Here is a 10,826-nt window from a genome sequence, read left to right as displayed (position 1 = left end):
GACCACTTGCTAAACCGTACACAGAGGCCTTTTCTTTCGTGGCTTAGTTCCATTAATATTATGTAAAGGGACTTGAAAAGCGAGTGTTCTGTATAGTATTCAGAATATTAGTGATATAGAAAATTACTACAAAATAGTAGAAATTTGTCCTCGTAACACAACACCGTTCATTTTGAGTTTTCACCTTATACGTGTTGTTATATAACGTTGTGCCTGATGTGAATTCTTTCATTATACACGTGTACTTAAAGGACAAGTTCACCTTCATTAACATAAGGATTGAGAGAATGTAGCAATATTAGTAGAACACATCATTGAAAGTTTGAGGAAAATCGGACAATCTGTTCAAAAGTTATGAATTTTTGAAGTTTTTGTGCAGTCACCGCTGGATGAGAAGACTACTGCAGTGTATGATGTCACATGCGTACAACAATATAAGGAAAATATAAAGAGAAATTCACAAAATTTCATCTTTTGAAAAAAGTACACATTCCCTTGACTCGTTACTGACATATGTATTGGGTAATATTATTCCCATTGCCTTTAGAAAGAGGCAAGTCAAGTGCTTTTTTATTATGCGAAAAAAGTGAAAATATGTTGAATTTTCTTTACATTTTCTTTATACTGTTGTACTCATATGACATCACGAGCCTTAGTAGTCTCCTCATCCAGCGGTTCCAACACAAAAATTTTAAAAATTCATAACTTCTGCATCGATTGTCCAATTTTCCTCAAACTTTCACTGATGTGTTCAACTAATATTGCTGCATTCTCTCAATCTTTATGTTAATGAAGGTGAACTTGTCCTTTAAAAATCACAAAGCAGGGAAATGAGACAAACTGAAACGAACTAGGTATACAAGGGGTGGAGTCGATTGTTACAACCAAAATCACTCCGAGAATGATCGCACAAAAGAAATAATCAACTGATGTTCAGGCGGCTTATTAACAGTGATATTGTGGGTACAGACTGGTAATCGGTTTTCACATCAGTACAATAATGATCAATAGAAACAATTATAAATCAGTAATGGAGTCACTTACATGCACCACAACCAAATTTGAAAGCAAGTAATCCTTTGACAGTGTCCAGATACGATGTTCAATGCACAGCTGAATGATCCGCGATGCACCGATGAATGATACCTCAGACGTAAACCCAGAGGCGCAGGTTGTGATAATCCTCGGTATTAATCCGGGATAAGGATCCAGGATATACGTCCACAGCGAAACGTGCAGGATCCAAACGTTATGACGACCACGTCCAGTTGATGCGTTGAATGATGATTCACTTTATATTGTCCAGCTAGGAATCCAGCCGGTCACCGCTTTACGTAACAATGTCCGTTGACATTAAAATATGGAGTCTATCTCCAATGTAGGCAAGTTATCTGCAGGCAAAATGTCTCCCAGGCCTTATCTCCACAAACACAATTTGTATAGCAGGTCAGCAGGTAACACAGGACTGACTATAACAAGTCGCTTCAGAGCCAGAAGTGACGTAACTCTCAGAGCAGCGGTGTTGGGTACTCTGCCTACTGCAGAATTTCTCCAGCTTATATACTATCCATTCACCCCTTTCTAGTACATTCTGTAATTTTCTCCAACCTGGGGCCACATACCTGAACATACTAGCAAGTCCAAATTAAAGGAATCCTGGATGACTCACTGTCTAACTATGTGTATAACATCATTGCCAAAATTAACTACCAATCACATTGGGCTACAGGGACAGTGCCTCACTCAGCCAAATATGTAAGCACTTCCTAGAATTTTCTGGAATGGGTTAAATCATTCTATAGATTGAGTGAGCTATAATGTATTTCCTGTCACATGCATACATGTACTGTAGCTACATTGTATACCATGTAGAAAATTCTCTACTGATCTGGTCAGCCTGTATGTGCTGTATCTATATCATATAGAATGTTCTCCATTATTCTGGCCCACCTGTGTACAGACACATTAAAACAACCATGCATACAGCCTTGATACATGTACATAACTACTTGTGTGTACATTTGTGACACCATCCCCCATGGGAAAAAGAAAGCCTTGCCGTAGCAAGGGTTTCTTTTACCTTCACACTTTGTCATTGCTATTTACAATGAATGTGAGGTACAATCCAAGTCAAGCAACAATAATCACATACTATCACATGCCCTTTGAATAGCTGCATTAATTCCATGTTCTCTTTTCATGGATACCATTTACATTGATATTGCTTGGATTCTTGGAGCTTATACAATCATGTCAAACTCAAATTGCATACATCGATAATGGATAAGCTAAACACTGTACATGTGATTTGAAGTGAAAACTTTTCACCCTTAACTTCTACTGTGCTATCCACTACCTATGTCACACCAACTGACTTTCTGTCATAGCACTCTTTCAACATATTGACATGACACATTCTCTGTCCTTTGCATCTGTCTGGTGTGCTGATCACATAGTTCACTTCATTGAGTTTCTTTTTGACACAGTATGAACCACTGAACTTGGCTTTCAGTGGTTCACCTTGTATGGGCAGCAGTACAAGAACTTTGTCACCTGGTTTGAAGGTTCGGGCTTTGGCATTTTTGTCTGCCTTTCTCTTCATAGAGTCTTGTGACACTTTCAAGTGTTCCCTAGCTACCTCACAAGCCTTTGAAAGCCTTTCACGAAACTTTGACACATAGTCAAGTAGGTGGACCTCATCATCCTCAGTCATGAATTTCTCTTTGATGAGCTTCAGTGGGCCCCTAACTTCATGACCGTACACCAACTCAAATGGGCTGAAACCCGTCGACTCATTTGGGGAGTCCCTCGTTGCGAACAGCAGGAAAGGGATGCCCTTATCCCAATCCTCGGGATACTCCTCACAGAATGTCCTAATCATTGTCTTTAGGGTCTGGTGGTAGCGCTCCAACGCACCTTGGGATTGGGGATGATAAGCTGATGACTTAAGCTGCTTCACACCCAAACGATACATCACCTCTTGAAATATGCCTGACATGAAATTTGACCCTTGGTCAGACTGCACTTCCTTGGGCAACCCATACCTAGTGAAAAACTGCACTAGAGCATCTACCACAGTCTTAGCAGTGATATTTCTCAATGGGATAGCCTCTGGAAACCGTGTAGACATATCCATGATTGTCAAGAGGTACTTATGACCCGACCTAGTCCCAGGCAAAGGTCCAACACAGTCAACTAGAACCCGACTGAATGGTTCTTCAAACGCAGGTATCGGAATCAATGGCGCCGGCTTCACTGAATGCTGTGGTTTACCAGCCACCTGACATGTGTGACAAGTCTTGCAAAACTCAGCCACATCCACATTCAACCCTGGCCAATAGAAATGCCTCATGATCCGATCCTTTGTCTTTCTGACGCCTAAATGGCCGCCAACAGGTAACTCGTGAGCAATCCTCAAGATCTCACCGCGGTAACTGGGAGGGACAACAACTTGACGGACCACCGTCCAATCGTCATCAGCTGGCCTATGGGGAGCTAGTCTCCACTTCCTCATCAAAATGCCATCTTTGACATAATAGCGCTCAGGGACCTTTTCGGCCTCAGCCTCAGAACACGCCGTCTGAGACAAGCCTTTCAACTCAGAGTCTGCCTGCTGTGCTTCAACCAAGGAAGACTTGCTAAACAGCCCATCACTGTTAGCCTCGGAGCCTAATACAGCAACCCCATCATTCAAATCCTTGAAAAAGGTTTCTGCCAACCAAACACCGGAATTCTCCTCCACATCAACAGAATCCGCATCATCTTGAACAGCTCTACGAGCTTGAGACCTAGTCACAACACAATCTGGAAAAATCCCAGGAAACTCCTCCTGCAACTGCTCAGTTTCAGCAACCACCACTGGTTTATCCGTAACAACTGGAGACGCAACCACCTTGTCCCCAGCCAAGCCATTCCCCAACAGGAAGTCAATGCCTACCATGGGCAACTCAGGAACAACTCCAACAGTCACAGGACCAGAAACTAGGTCACACTTCAAATCCACTCTATACAGTGGAACTGACATATGACTGCCATCAACAGTCTGAATCAAGACTTTTGCATTCACTGCACTATCTGGTGGAAAAGTCATACCACCATCCACCATCAACGACTGAGAGGCCCCCGTATCCCCCAGGATGACTACTGGTTTACCTGCCTCACCAGAAGTACATGGGGTCACCTCACCATCAAACAAAAAGCTACGATAGCTCTCATCCACCTGCTTCAGCCTATCTTTGAATTTGGGAGATCGACTTTCAATGGCCTGTGTTTCACTGAAAGGGACACTATTTTCGGGTAGGACACTTTTTGACATGACAAATCCCATGTCCTTCTTTGTTTTGTTTTGCAACTTCCAACACTGTGACTTTACATGCCCTGTCTTGTTACAGTGAAAACATTTGATGACATTTGCACTTGTACTGGACCCTTTGTCAGATTGAGGCTTTGGTGCCGATGAAGTTTCAGAACTCGTGCCTTTTTCAGGACCAGCATTCTTTGGATTGCTCGACTGATTTTTGTCTCTCTTATTTCCAGAGAAATTCCTGAAAGGTGGTCTGTTGTCATTTCTGTGGGTCAGCTCATACTCATCAGCCATCAAGGCTGCCCTATGCAAACTTGTCACTTTGTGATCATCCAAATGCGACCTCACACTGAAAGCAACACTCTTTTTGAATTCTTCCAAGAGAACAACCTCACGTAGGTTATCAAAATCCTGATCCACTTTCAAGGATCTGTACCACCTATCAAACATCATTTCTTTTTCACGAGCAAACTCAACATGTGTCTGGCCTGGTTTGCGGTACGAATTTCTGAACTTATGTCTGTACGCCTCTGGCACCAACTCATAAGCATTCAACATTGCCTTCTTGACTGTAGCATAGTCACGTGATTGCTCTTCAGAGAGAGATGAGTACACATCAGCAGCTTTGCCGACAAACACACTTTGAAGGAGCAAGGGCCAAAATTCCTGCGGCCAGTTCAAACTGTTAGCCACTTTCTCAAATGACACAAAATATGCATCGACTCTGTTTTCCTCAAACTTTGGCACCAATCGAATGTTTTTGGACAAATCAAATTCAGGGGGAGCCCTTTCACGATTTCCAACAGTGTGTGCATGAGCCATTTCCATCTCACGCAATTTCACCTGTTGCTCCACTTCAAATTTCTTCTGTTCCATTTCAAGTTTCTTCATTTCCAGTTCTTTTTGTTCTTTCTCCCTCTCTCTTTCTAATCTCATCTTCTCTTTCTCCATTTCCATTTTAGCAAGCTCAAGCCGTGTTTGATCAGACATTTGAGCTTGATCTGAAGTTTGAGTTTCTTCTTTGAGCTCCATGTGACCAGCTACTAAGTCAAGAATTTCTGCCTTTCTTACACCTTGTGGAACATCAACATTCAAATGCTGTGCAATAGCAGTCAAATCACATTTGCGTAACCTTTGCAAATCTTTGAGGGACAAATCTGTCCTCTGAACAAATGCCTGAACATCCATTCTACTGATTGACATTGTCACAATATATTACAAACAATATACAATTGAACAATCAACTCAACTGGTATTTTGTATGTACCAATATTCTAGGTTCCGGAACGTTCCAAATTCTAAGTTTGGCTTTAAATTCAATTCCCGGACAAGCCCCCAATTTTGTTACGACCAAAATCACTCTGAGAATGATCGCACAAAAGAAACAATCAACTGATGTTCAGGCGGTTTATTAACAGTGATATTGTGGGTACAGACTGGTAATCGGTTTTCACATCAGTACAATAATGATCAATAGAAACAATTATAAATCAGTAATGGAGTCACTTACATGCACCACAGCCAAATTTGAAAGCAAGTAATCCTTTGACAGTGTCCAGATACGATGTTCAATGCACAGCTGAATGATCCGCGATGCACCGATGAATGATACCTCAGACGTAAATCCAGAGGCGCAGGTTGTGATAATCCTCGGTATTAATCCGGGGTAAGGATCCAGGATATACGTCCACAGCGAAGCGTGCAGGATCCAAACGTTATGACGACCACGTCCAGTTGATGCGTTGAATGATGATTCACTTTATATTGTCCAGCTAGGAATCCAGCCGGTCACCGCTTTGCCGTAACAATGTCCGTTGACATTAAAATATGGAGTCTATCTCCAATGTAGGCAAGTTAATTCTCTGCAGGCAAAATGTCTCCCATGCCTTATCTCCACAAACACAATTTGTATAGCAGGTCAGCAGGTAACACAGGACTGACTATAACAAGTCGCTTCAGAGCCAGAAGTGACGTAACTCTCAGAGCAGAGGTGTTGGGTACTCTGCCTACTGCAGAATTTCTCCAGCTTATATACTATCCATTCACCCCTTTCTAGTACATTCTGTAATTTTCTCCAACCTTGGGCCACATACCTGAACATACTAGCAAGTCCAAATTAAAGGAATCCTGGATGACTCACTGTCTAACTATGTGTATAACATCATTGCCAAAATAAACTACCAATCACATTGGTCTACAGGGACAGTGCCTCACTCAGCCAAATATGTAAGCACTTCCTAGAATTTTCTGGAATGGGTTAAATCATTCTAGATTGAGTGAGCTATAATGTATTTCCTGTCACATGCATAAATGTACTGTAGCTACATTGTATACCATGTAGAAAATTCTCCACTGATCTGGTCAGCCTGTATGTGCTATATCTATATCATATAGAATGTTCTCCATTATTCTGGTCCACCTGTGTACAGACACATTAAAACAACCATGCATACAGCCTTGATGCATGTACATAACTACTTGTGTGTACATTTGTGACACGATGCACTGGGCCGGATGCGTAAACGCTAGCAATTGCCTGTGCTAGCCTTTTACTCGAATCCGTATGCATAAAAACAAGCAATTGCTTGCAAGCAGAAGCTTTTACTAACAAGCACAAGCAATTGCTTGCTGCCCGCAAGCAATTGCTTAGAGACTAAGCATTTGCTTAAAAACGTATGCATAAAACACACCTTTGGCTAGTTCTTGCTAGCAATTGCTTACGATTTTCCAAGCTCTGTAAAATGAGCTTTATTAATTGGGACGTTCCCTTTTAAGTATCATTTTCATATTCACGAAAGAAAGACCACACTTGTGAATGAGTGGTATAAAATCTACAAGAAAAAAAAAGTAGAGTAAGAAACTTTTTCTTTTCAACAACGGGAATGTCCATTAGTTAGCACGCAAAATGTGATGAAAAACAGGTAGGACGTCTGACTTCGGTGGAGAGCAAAGAGACCTCTCTCCACGTGCGATCTGGAAGATCCGGGCTGCTGTAAGCAGTGATGGGAATCAGCCAGTAGTACATGTGTGTGTATAGTTGTGTGTGTGCGTCTGTGTGCGCATTTATGAGTGTCATTTATGAGTGTCATCCACAAATTCGTATTGGGCCAGGTGGATATCTGACCTAGGCTTTACTAACTTAATTCATTCACTCACCCCTATTCAATAGCAATATAATAGGGACGCCATGTCCCCTGTTTTGTTGTATACTTATCCGGAATCATGTCTTTCACGCAACAGTATTTATGTAGTCCCCCAATGATGCACCTGCATAAACTCTCACAAATTTTCTTCAGCCAGAATATCTCCTTAATTGTAATTAAAATGATGTGAATTCATTGACTGCATTTCAAATGTCAGCCATTCTAAAAGTGTCACTGTAACGTGCATTATGATACAGAGTGCCGAAGTTTTGAAGCCACAATTTTATGCATGTGTATTGCAGTAGTTAAACGGTCTTAGTGGGGCCCTCGAGGATGATCTCGGGCTATGCATGTGAATCGAAAAAAAAAAAAAATCTTACCCTTTATTTTTAATTGTTCCACTCATCCTTGTATGCCTGGATTTGGCTTGTCTGTGGGAGCTACACTCGATAGGTTCCCAATGGTTATCAAACGAGCTTAAGTGGCACTACTGTGTTCTGTGGCCCCACTGTTAGGCACTCTGCATAGTTACATCTGACTCTACATTTTACTCTAAGGCATAACTTGTCATTATTTCCTATATCACATCCACTGTAAAGCTCCATTTCAGACAACGTTTGATTTTATATAATGTAGGTCCCTCTTTTTGATATCAACTGGTATACAATTGTAAATGTCCTCGGTTTCTGAGTCCTTCATGGTTGTCCGCAATTTCTTTATAAATAAGATTTATATAGATTTAGTTCTACTCACTTTACGGGGAAAAAAAAAGACCCAACAAACTAACATTTGTATAATATACGGTTGATAATACCTCGCATACAGTATACTGCTTATCAATAATTCATAGGTAATATAACATTTATACCTGTCTCTTAGTTGCATTCTAATTTCTGTAATTACTGTCTCATTTTGTAAATCAAATTTATAATTGCATTTCCTTAATTGCACCCATAGTGTAGCAGGGAGCTTCCTCAGGTATCATGCTAATGTTTTGCATTGTGTTTTTCAGCTCATGTACATACCCAGACGCTGACCATGGCCTTGAGTACCATCCGTAACGATGTTGATTTTGTTTCATGTGTGTTCATGTTCGTTTCCTTGTTCTGTGTGTGTTTCATGTTTCTCTGTACACATTCCGTTTTCCTTTCTTCTTCTAGGTCTGCATACCCCCACGTAGCTGCTGAGTCAGGTCCAGGCGAGAAGCCAGTTATTAACTCCCGAATGTTTTATTATAACCATGGCTAACATAACAAATTTTGTTTTCAATTCCTTGAATAGTGATGAATTTTATGACACAGTAAGGCATTCTGAATCTGACCATGCAAATGTTACTTCCAGTTTGTATGAAGATTATATATCCAATAAATACAATCCCTCAGCACAAGAATTTGAATATAATTTCGACTCAAATGATCCAGTTCAGAGTCCATCATGTGTTTATTTGACTGAAAATCAATATAAGAATCGTATGATGAATACAGTCAATGAAACATTGTTGTTAACTCACTTTAACATACGCAGTATCAACAGAAACTTTGACTAAGTTGCGTTTACTCCTAGAAAACCCAGATCAAAAATCTTGCTCCATCATAGGGCTAACAGAAACATGGTTGAACTCCAATATAAGTCATTTGTTTTCTTTACCCGGATTCGAATTTGTATTTAGAAATAGAAACAACAAAGTCGGTGGTGGAGTTGGTTTGTACATCTCGAAAAAAATTAAATATATTATACATGAGGAGATCAGTGTTATGAACGATAAACTCGAATCCCTTTTTATTGAATTGATAAATCCACATGGAAAAAAAACGTTGTGATTGGCGTAATTTACAGACCCCCTCGGTCGAATTTGAATGATTTTCTGACATATATGCAGGATTTAGTACAAAATCCCATTATACTTAACAAAGATACATTCTTAATGGGCGATTTTAATATTGATCTCATGAAATGTAATTCCCAAAACAACCCACAAGAATTTATAGAAACATTAATGTCTGCTTCGTTTTTACCATTAATTTCCAAGCCTACCCGAGTCGCCAGTCAATCGGCTACCCTCATAGACAACATTTTTTCTAACGTTCTTCCACTTCCTGAGTCTGGTATCGTCCTCTCAGACACCACTGACCATTATCCTATATTTGCCCAGGTTCCAATTAAACTGACTAAACAAAATAACTATCACAAGCGACGTATGATTACTGCAGATAAGCTTACAAGTCTCCAAAACAGCCTCAAAGAAATCGACTGGTCCTTTGTATACAACACCACCGATGTCAATTTGTCTTATGACTACTTCATATCTACTATTACCTCTGAAATCGATAACCATATTCCGCAGCGTAACATAAAAGATAGATATAAGCAAATTCCAAAACTCCCGTGGATAACCCAGTCCATATTAAGATCTATAAATAGAAAAAACAATTTATTTTATAAATACCGATGCAATCCTACTGAAAAAAATAAGAAAAAATATGTTTCATATAAAAACACACTCACCACATTATTACGTACGCGGAAGAAAAACTTTTATGTAAATCAGATAAATATAAAAATGATATTAAAAACACATGGAAAATATTAAAAGATGCTATGAATACACCTAACAATTCATCCAATATTACTGAAGTTCGATGGGGCGATGCCTCCAGCAACACTCCCGCTGGCATGGCTGAAATTTTTAATGACTTCTTCTCTTCAATTGGACAAAATCTTTCTCAAAATATTCCTCTTTCTAGTAAAACTTTTACTGATTTTTTAGATACACCTAACTCCAAAACTATATTTTTTGACCCTACATATAAAGAAGAAATAGTAAGGATTGTTGCCAATTTGAAAGAAGGAAAAAGTCCTGGCCACGACGGAATTGATAACCACCTGATAAAAAACATAATTCCTCAAATAGTGGATCCCTTAGTACATATTATCAATTCATCGCTTACAACTGGCCATGTGCCAAATAGCATGAAAATTGCGAAAGTAATTGTACAGTGAACTCTCATTATAGATTGCTGTTGTTGTTGAAATATCCAAATAACAAAGTAATTTTCTTGACCATGGGCTTGGAATGAATATTTTAACGTATTTTATTGTTTCTACAACCAAAAGATTTTGATATGGCAAAGAAATGCCATTGGACATATGGTATTTATTCATAGTGAGGGTCCACTGTATTGCTTTATATGGCATATGTATAAACATGTACAACATTTTTGTTGAATTTTACGTAGTACTGTATTATTGGTACTTCACATTTCAATACTATTTGCTACTCCTACATGTATGTACAAGGGGCATTGTACTAATGGATCTTGTTCATTTATTAGTTACAGTAAGTAGGGTGGATACATGTACATGTATACAAGTTGTAAGTA

The sequence above is a fragment of the Diadema setosum genome, chromosome 8, assembly GCF_964275005.1.
Source record: "Diadema setosum chromosome 8, eeDiaSeto1, whole genome shotgun sequence".
Lineage (NCBI taxonomy): Eukaryota > Metazoa > Echinodermata > Echinoidea > Diadematoida > Diadematidae > Diadema > Diadema setosum.
Note: the sequence above shows the minus strand (reverse complement) of the source record.